A 7251-nucleotide genomic window follows, 5' to 3' on the forward strand; every position below is an offset into this window, starting at 1 on the left:
AGCGAGCTGTGTGATTTCATCAGTATTCACGAGTGTTCCCTGACTATACAAACACGTGCGTCTTATTTGGTGTGGTGCACGTTTGTATGTAGCAAAAAATGTCATTTCGTCAGCGTGTGTCTGCATACACTTGCATGCCCTGCAGTACGTGTACATAATTAATGCAGTAAGGACTGCAATGCATAGCCTTGCATGGGACATATATTCCATGCACCCTCAGAGAAATGTTGTTTGTTATGAGCCTACTGTTTATCATTACATTTTTTTTTTTCGTTAAAGTTTCATCTCCATATAAAGCAGCTGTATACAGGCACGAGCTTCAGCAGCTTCCTCGTTGTTCCATTTTAAATAAAAACACCAAGCCTACCCGAATCAATGATCTGTTTGCTATCATTACTGTTATGTGTTCTACGATGTACACAAGGACAGTAGTATACAAAAAATAGGGAGGGAATTGAATGCCCTGCCTGCATGGCTGCGCTGTTTCACAAGATCAGGCGCTGCGCTGTGAAGCTTCCTACCGGCCTGCAGAAATTCAAGGGAGCGTACAATAGCGTGGTTCAAGAGGACTTGTGGGGAATACTAGACACACTGGGTGTAAAAGATGGAGTCACTAATCGTTTAAAGGAAATCAATAAAACTAACAAGGTAGTTAAAAAGTGGGAAAAACAGGTATCCAAGCCCACAGTGGTGAAACGTCGACTTAGGCAGGCGTGCCCACTGTCACCCTTCTTATTCATGATGTACCTGCAAGGATTAGAGGCCAAATTAGAGGCAAGGGGACTTGGCTTCAACCTCTCTTTAGTCAAACAAGGAAAACTCATTGATCAGGCACTACCAGCATTAACCTACGCAGATGATATTGCCACGTTCCATTTTCCAAGCTTTTGTTATCGTCCCAAAACACCACACGATTCTCAGCGCAAACCGCGCCTGCAGTTTTCGAGAGGGTTCCGGACTGTAGTAGATCATTTCGATAAGATCACGCCCACTGTGCGAATGGTACAGATTGTTCTGGAACGTACGCCGCCGCCAGCGGTAGCGCTAGAACATTCGACGGCGGGAGTATAAATGCCGACGCGCTTCGCCGCTTGTCAGTTGTTGATCGAAGGCCGACGCTCCGTTCGCCGCTATCAGTCCGAGACTGCTATCTGTGCGAGACTGCTGCTGTAATTGGACTTTCCGTTTACCGGGCGCAGGTTCGCCCAAATAAACAGTTAAATCCCAAAACGAAGTCTCCTGTCTTCGGCCACGTCACGACCCCGTGACATCTGGTGGAGGTGCTGCTTCGTTCATGTACCGCACGCCCCCGTCAAGCCGTGAACCCAGCCCACGTCGCGGAGAAGACACCGACGCCAACCAGGAGCAGCGAACAAGCCGCCGACAGCAAGGGCTACCACCGGAATACGGGATTCTAGAAGACAAGGCGCGGAAGACCAAGGCCATGACCGCGACTGCAGCGACAATGACAACCGCCGCATCCCTGCCCACCATGGTCATGCATCAACCCAGGGAACCACCAATTTTCCATGGGTCATCGTTCGAAGACCCGGAGTCCTGGGTAGAAACATACGACCGTGTGGCCGCCCTCAACCACTGGGACAACGAAGAAAAGCTCCGGCGTGTGTACTTCTACCTGGAAGACACCGCAAGGACCTGGCTAGAGAATCGTGAGTCCACGCTCCGAACGTGGGATGTCTTCTGCGGCGCATTTCTGCAAACGTTCGCGAGCGTCGCTCGCAAAGAAAGGGCCGCTGCTCAACTAGAGACCCGGGTTCAGCTACCGAATGAGAAGGTTGGAATTTTCACAGAGGAGATGACCCGCCTATTTCGTCACGCTGACCCAGACATGCCTGAGGAGAAGAAAGTTCGTTTCCTCATGCGAGGGGTCAAACAGGAGCTCTTCGCGGGACTAATGAGGAATCCACCGGACAGCTTGGAAAGGCCCTGAAATCCGCACAGCCGGAGGTCATCTCGTAACGCCTGCAGGAATCTGCACAGCGAGAGTCACCATTAACGGACGTATTTATCCTACAGACTTCATAGTCCTACAGCGTTGCTCGAGAGATGTCATCCTTGGCATGGACTTCTTATGCCTCCATGGTGCTGTCATCAACCTAAAAACAAAGTCGATAACGTTATCCACAGAAGAAGCACTACCGCCGCGCACGCCGTCTGGACACCATGCCTTGAATGTGCTGGAAGAACAAGTCACCATTCCGCCTCGCTCAAGCGTCATTATTTCAGTCGGCGCTCCTGAATCACCTGACTTCAAAGGCGTCGTTGAAGGCAGTCAGCATCTGTTGGTCACCCGAAATATTTGCGTCGCAAGAGGAATTGCAGAGCTGCGGGGAGGCAAAGCAACGGTTATGCTCACGAATTTCAGCAATGAGTACAAACATGTGAACAAAGGAACAACGGTCGCATACATCGAAGAAATTGTGGACGCCACCAGTGCTTTCGCCCTCGCCGATTCTGCGGAACCTGCTCAGAGGAACCAAGCCCCTCCCATAGCTTTCGACGTCAATCCCAGACTTCCGAACGATAAGCAAGAACAGCTCAAGGCCCTGCTCCTGCAATACGAAGATTGCTTTTCGTCGTCATCGAAAATTCGGCAGACCCCAATCACAAAACATCGCATCATAACCGAAGAAAATGCCAGACCACTCCGTCAGAGTCCGTACAGGGTTTCGACGCGAGAACGTGAGGCCATGAAGAGACAAGTTGATGAAATGCTGCGGGATGACATTATCCAGCCGTCCAAGAGCCCATGGGCATCCCCCGTGGTGTTAGTGAAGAAAAAGGATGGGACCCTACGTTTCTGCGTCGATTATCGCCGCCTGAACAAAATCACAAGAAAGGACGTGTATCCTCTCCCACGAATAGACGACGCACTTGATCGGCTCCATAACGCCAAGTACTTTTCGTCAATGGACCTTAAGACTGGCTATTGGCAAATCGAAGTCGACGAAAGAGACCGAGAGAAGACGGCGTTTATAACACCGGACGGTCTCTTCGAGTTTAAGGTGATGCCCTTCGGCCTTTGCTCAGCGCCTGCAACTTTTCAACGCGTTATGGATACAGTACTGGCAGGATTGAAGTGGCAGACTTGCCTTGTGTACTTGGACGACGTCGTCGTGTTTTCCTCGAGTTTCGACGAGCATCTTCGGCGCCTTGAAGCTGTATTTCAAGCCATCAAGACTTCCGGACTCACACTGAAGCCAGAAAAGTGCAGATTTGCGTATGAAGAGCTCTTGTTTCTGGGGCACGTTATCAGCAAGTCTGGAGTTCGTCCTGATCCACGGAAAACAGCCGCCATCGCCGACTTCCCGCCGCCCACTGACAAGAAAGCCGTGCGCCGATTTCTGGGCCTGTGCGCCTATTATAGGCGGTTCGTGAAAAACTTCGCCCGCATCGCCGATCCTCTCACTAACCTTACCAAGGCCGACGTGGAGTTCAAGTGGGAAACGCCACAGGAACACGCTTTCCAGGAGCTTAAACATCGCCTCCAGACGCCTCCGTTACTTGCCCATTTCGACGAATTCGCCGAGACAGAAATACATACGGACGCAAGCAGCGTAGGTCTTGGCGCCGTTCTTGTGCAGAGGGCTGACGGACATGAAAGGGTTATTAGTTACGCCAGCCGATCGCTATCCAAAGCAGAAGCAAATTATTCCACAACAGAAAAGGAGTGCCTCGCCATCATCTGGGCTACGTCGAAATTTCGCCCATACCTCTACGGCAGGCCCTTCAAAGTTGTGAGCGACCACCACGCCTTGTGTTGGCTAGCCACTTTGAAGGACCCTTCAGGTCGCCTCGCACGATGGAGCCTGAGACTTCAAGAATATGACATTACTGTCATTTACAAGTCCGGCAAAAAACACTCCGACGCCGACTGTCTCTCTCGTGCGCCTGTCGACCAACCGCTACCGGACGACCCGGATGACGACTACTTCTTGGGAACGATCACTACCGACGACTTCGCTGAACGACAGCGGGCCGACCCGGAACTTAAGGCCCTAATAGAATACCTCGAAGGCAGGACCACCGAAGTCCCGAAGGTATTCAAGCGCGCACTTGCGTCGTTTTTTCTACGAAACGGTCTTCTACAAAAGAAAAACTTTTCACCGCTTCGGGCTAAGTACCTCCTTGTGGTGCCTTCAGCTCTGCGACCAGAACTCCTGCAGGCCCTGCACGACGATCCGACGGCAGGGCACCTCGGTGTTTCTCGCACGCTCGCGAGGATACGAGAAAGGTACTACTGGCCGCGTCTTACCACCGACGTCACTCGTTATGTAAGGACATGCCGGGACTGTCAGCGACGCAAGACACCGCCGACAAGGCCAGCGGGACTTCTGCAGCCAATAGATCCACCTTGCCGACCTTTCCAGCAGATTGGTATGGACCTACTGGGGCCGTTCCCGACGTCGGCTTTCGGAAACAAGTGGATCGTGGTAGCTACTGACTACCTCACCCGCTACGCCGAGACAAAAGCCCTGCCAAAAGGCAGTGCATCCGAGGTAGCTAAGTTCTTCGTCGAAAATATCGTCCTACGTCACGGCGCCCCGGAGGTCCTTATCACCGACAGAGGAACGGCATTCACTGCCGACTTAACTCAAGCGATCTTGGCATACAGCCAAACAAACCACCGCCGGACGACAGCGTACCACCCACAGACCAACGGCCTCACCGAGCGGCTTAACAAGACGATCGCCGACATGCTGTCAATGTACGTCGATGTCGAACACAAGACGTGGGACGCCATTCTTCCGTATGTGACCTTCGCATACAACACGGCGGTGCAGGAGACGACGCAAATATCTCCATACAAATTGGTCTACGGAAGGAGCCCGACAACGACGCTCGATGCCATGTTACCGAACGTCACCGACGAAGAAAACCTCGATGTGAGCGAGTACCTTCATCGCGCCGAAGAAGCCCGACAACTTGCGCGGCTCCGTATCAAGAATCAACAGACGACCGACAGCCACCGTTACAACCTTCGACGACGCTTCGTGGAATACCAGCCCGGTGAACGTGTTTGGGTGTGGACGCCGATACGCCGACGTGGACTAAGTGAAAAGCTTCTGCGACGGTACTTCGGACCGTACAGGGTGGTTCGACGTCTCGGCCCACTTGATTACGAGGTTGTCCCCGACGGCATCACGAACTCTCAACGACGCCGATCGCGACCTGAAGTCGTCCATGTCGCACGCCTAAAGCCGTTTCATGCGCGTTAACAAACTGAAACAGTGCTTTTTTTGTATAATTGTTGTATTATAATTTATTCATTGTACTTTCTTGCATTATTATTGTACCTTCATCTTTAGTTAAAGCATCGAGACGATGCCTTTTTCAGAGGGGGGCAATGCCACGTTCCATTTTCCAAGCTTTTGTTATCGTCCCAAAACACCACACGATTCTCAGCGCAAACCGCGCCTGCAGTTTTCGAGAGGGTTCCGGACTGTAGTAGATCATTTCGATAAGATCACGCCCACTGTGCGAATGGTACAGATTGTTCTGGAACGTACGCCGCCGCCAGCGGTAGCGCTAGAACATTCGACGGCGGGAGTATAAATGCCGACGCGCTTCGCCGCTTGTCAGTTGTTGATCGAAGGCCGACGCTCCGTTCGCCGCTATCAGTCCGAGACTGCTATCTGTGCGAGACTGCTGCTGTAATTGGACTTTCCGTTTACCGGGCGCAGGTTCGCCCAAATAAACAGTTAAATCCCAAAACGAAGTCTCCTGTCTTCGGCCACGTCACGACCCCGTGACAATATAGTGCTAATGGCCGACAACAAGGAAGATTTGCAGAGGTTGATGGACATCTGTGGTAATGAGGGAGATAGGTTAGATTTTGGATTCAGTTAGAAAAAATCAGTAGTCATGATTTTTAATGATAACAGAGGTAGTGAGCTTAGAATACAGGAAGTCACGCTAGAGATAACAGATAAATACAAATAACTGGGCGTATGGATAAGCAATGGGACCGAGCACCTGAGGGAACACGAAATATGCGTGACGACTAAAGATAACAGGAATGCAGCAGTGATGAAAAATAGGGCACTGTGGAATTACAATAGGTATAATGTTGTGAGAGGAATATGGAAAGGGGTCATGGTTCCTGGGCTGACGTTCGGCAACGCGGTCTTGTGCATGAGGTCAGAAGTTCAAGCAAGATTAGAAATTAGGCAACGTGAAATATTTAGGCTTGCTTTAGGAGCTCACGGGAATACACCAAACCAGGGAGTACAAGGTGATATGGGATGGACATCATTTGATGGCAGGGAAGCTAGCAGCAAGATAAAATTTGAGAAGCGATTGAGAGAAATGGGGGAGGAGCGTTGGGCTATGAAGGTTTTCAGCTATTTGTACATGAAGAATGTCAATACAAAATGAAGGAAGCGAACCAGGAAATTGACTGGTAAATACTTAGAAAACAGCAGGTGGCCAAACCAAAAAGAAGTATCGGTTAAGAAGAAAGTAAAGGAAACGGAGACTGACATGTGGAGAATGGGCATGATTAAGAAGTCCGCACTAGAGATCTATCGAACTTTTAAGCAGGAAATCGCCAAGGAAAGGACCTATGATAATACTCGGGGTAGTTCTCTACTGTTTGAGGCCAGGACGGGAGTACTGCGAACCAAGACATATCGGGCCAAATATGAAGAGGTAGACACAATATGCAGTGCGTGCGAAAAGAAAGAAAAAACTGCCGAACACTTGACAATGCTGTGTAATGGGCTTCACCTTATAGTTCAAGATGATGGCGCAGAGTTTTTCAAAGCACTGGTATTTAGGGACAGGGAGGGCAAAATAGACTTTAAGCGGGTAGACTTAACTAGAAGGAGGTTATCTGATTGGTGGCTAAAGTCAAGGCACGATTGAAAATTAAACCCTTCACTTCAAAGTACCCGTCCAACTTTACTATTTAAAGGGGAAAAAAAATCTAGTGGTTAGTTCACTAAGCATTACGGCAAGGTGACGTTAGCCGCCGTCCGATCTAAAGGGTACAGCCACATCCATCCATCTATCCAGCCAAGAATATGCTCTCTGGCTTGTTGCTCCAGGCCTAGTCAGGTAGATTTTCTGGCCTCACCGTTGAATTGTTTGCTCGGGTTGTGGCTTGCAAACATTGCGGTTTTGGGTTTCGTATCATCTTGTTCCGTCATCATGTCCTCCAAGTGGAGGACATGTCGCAGTGTTAGGAGGGAGTACGACAAGGCGCTGATAGAATGAGGTATCAGTCTT

This window comes from Rhipicephalus microplus, chromosome X, assembly GCF_043290135.1.
Source record: "Rhipicephalus microplus isolate Deutch F79 chromosome X, USDA_Rmic, whole genome shotgun sequence".
Lineage (NCBI taxonomy): Eukaryota > Metazoa > Arthropoda > Arachnida > Ixodida > Ixodidae > Rhipicephalus > Rhipicephalus microplus.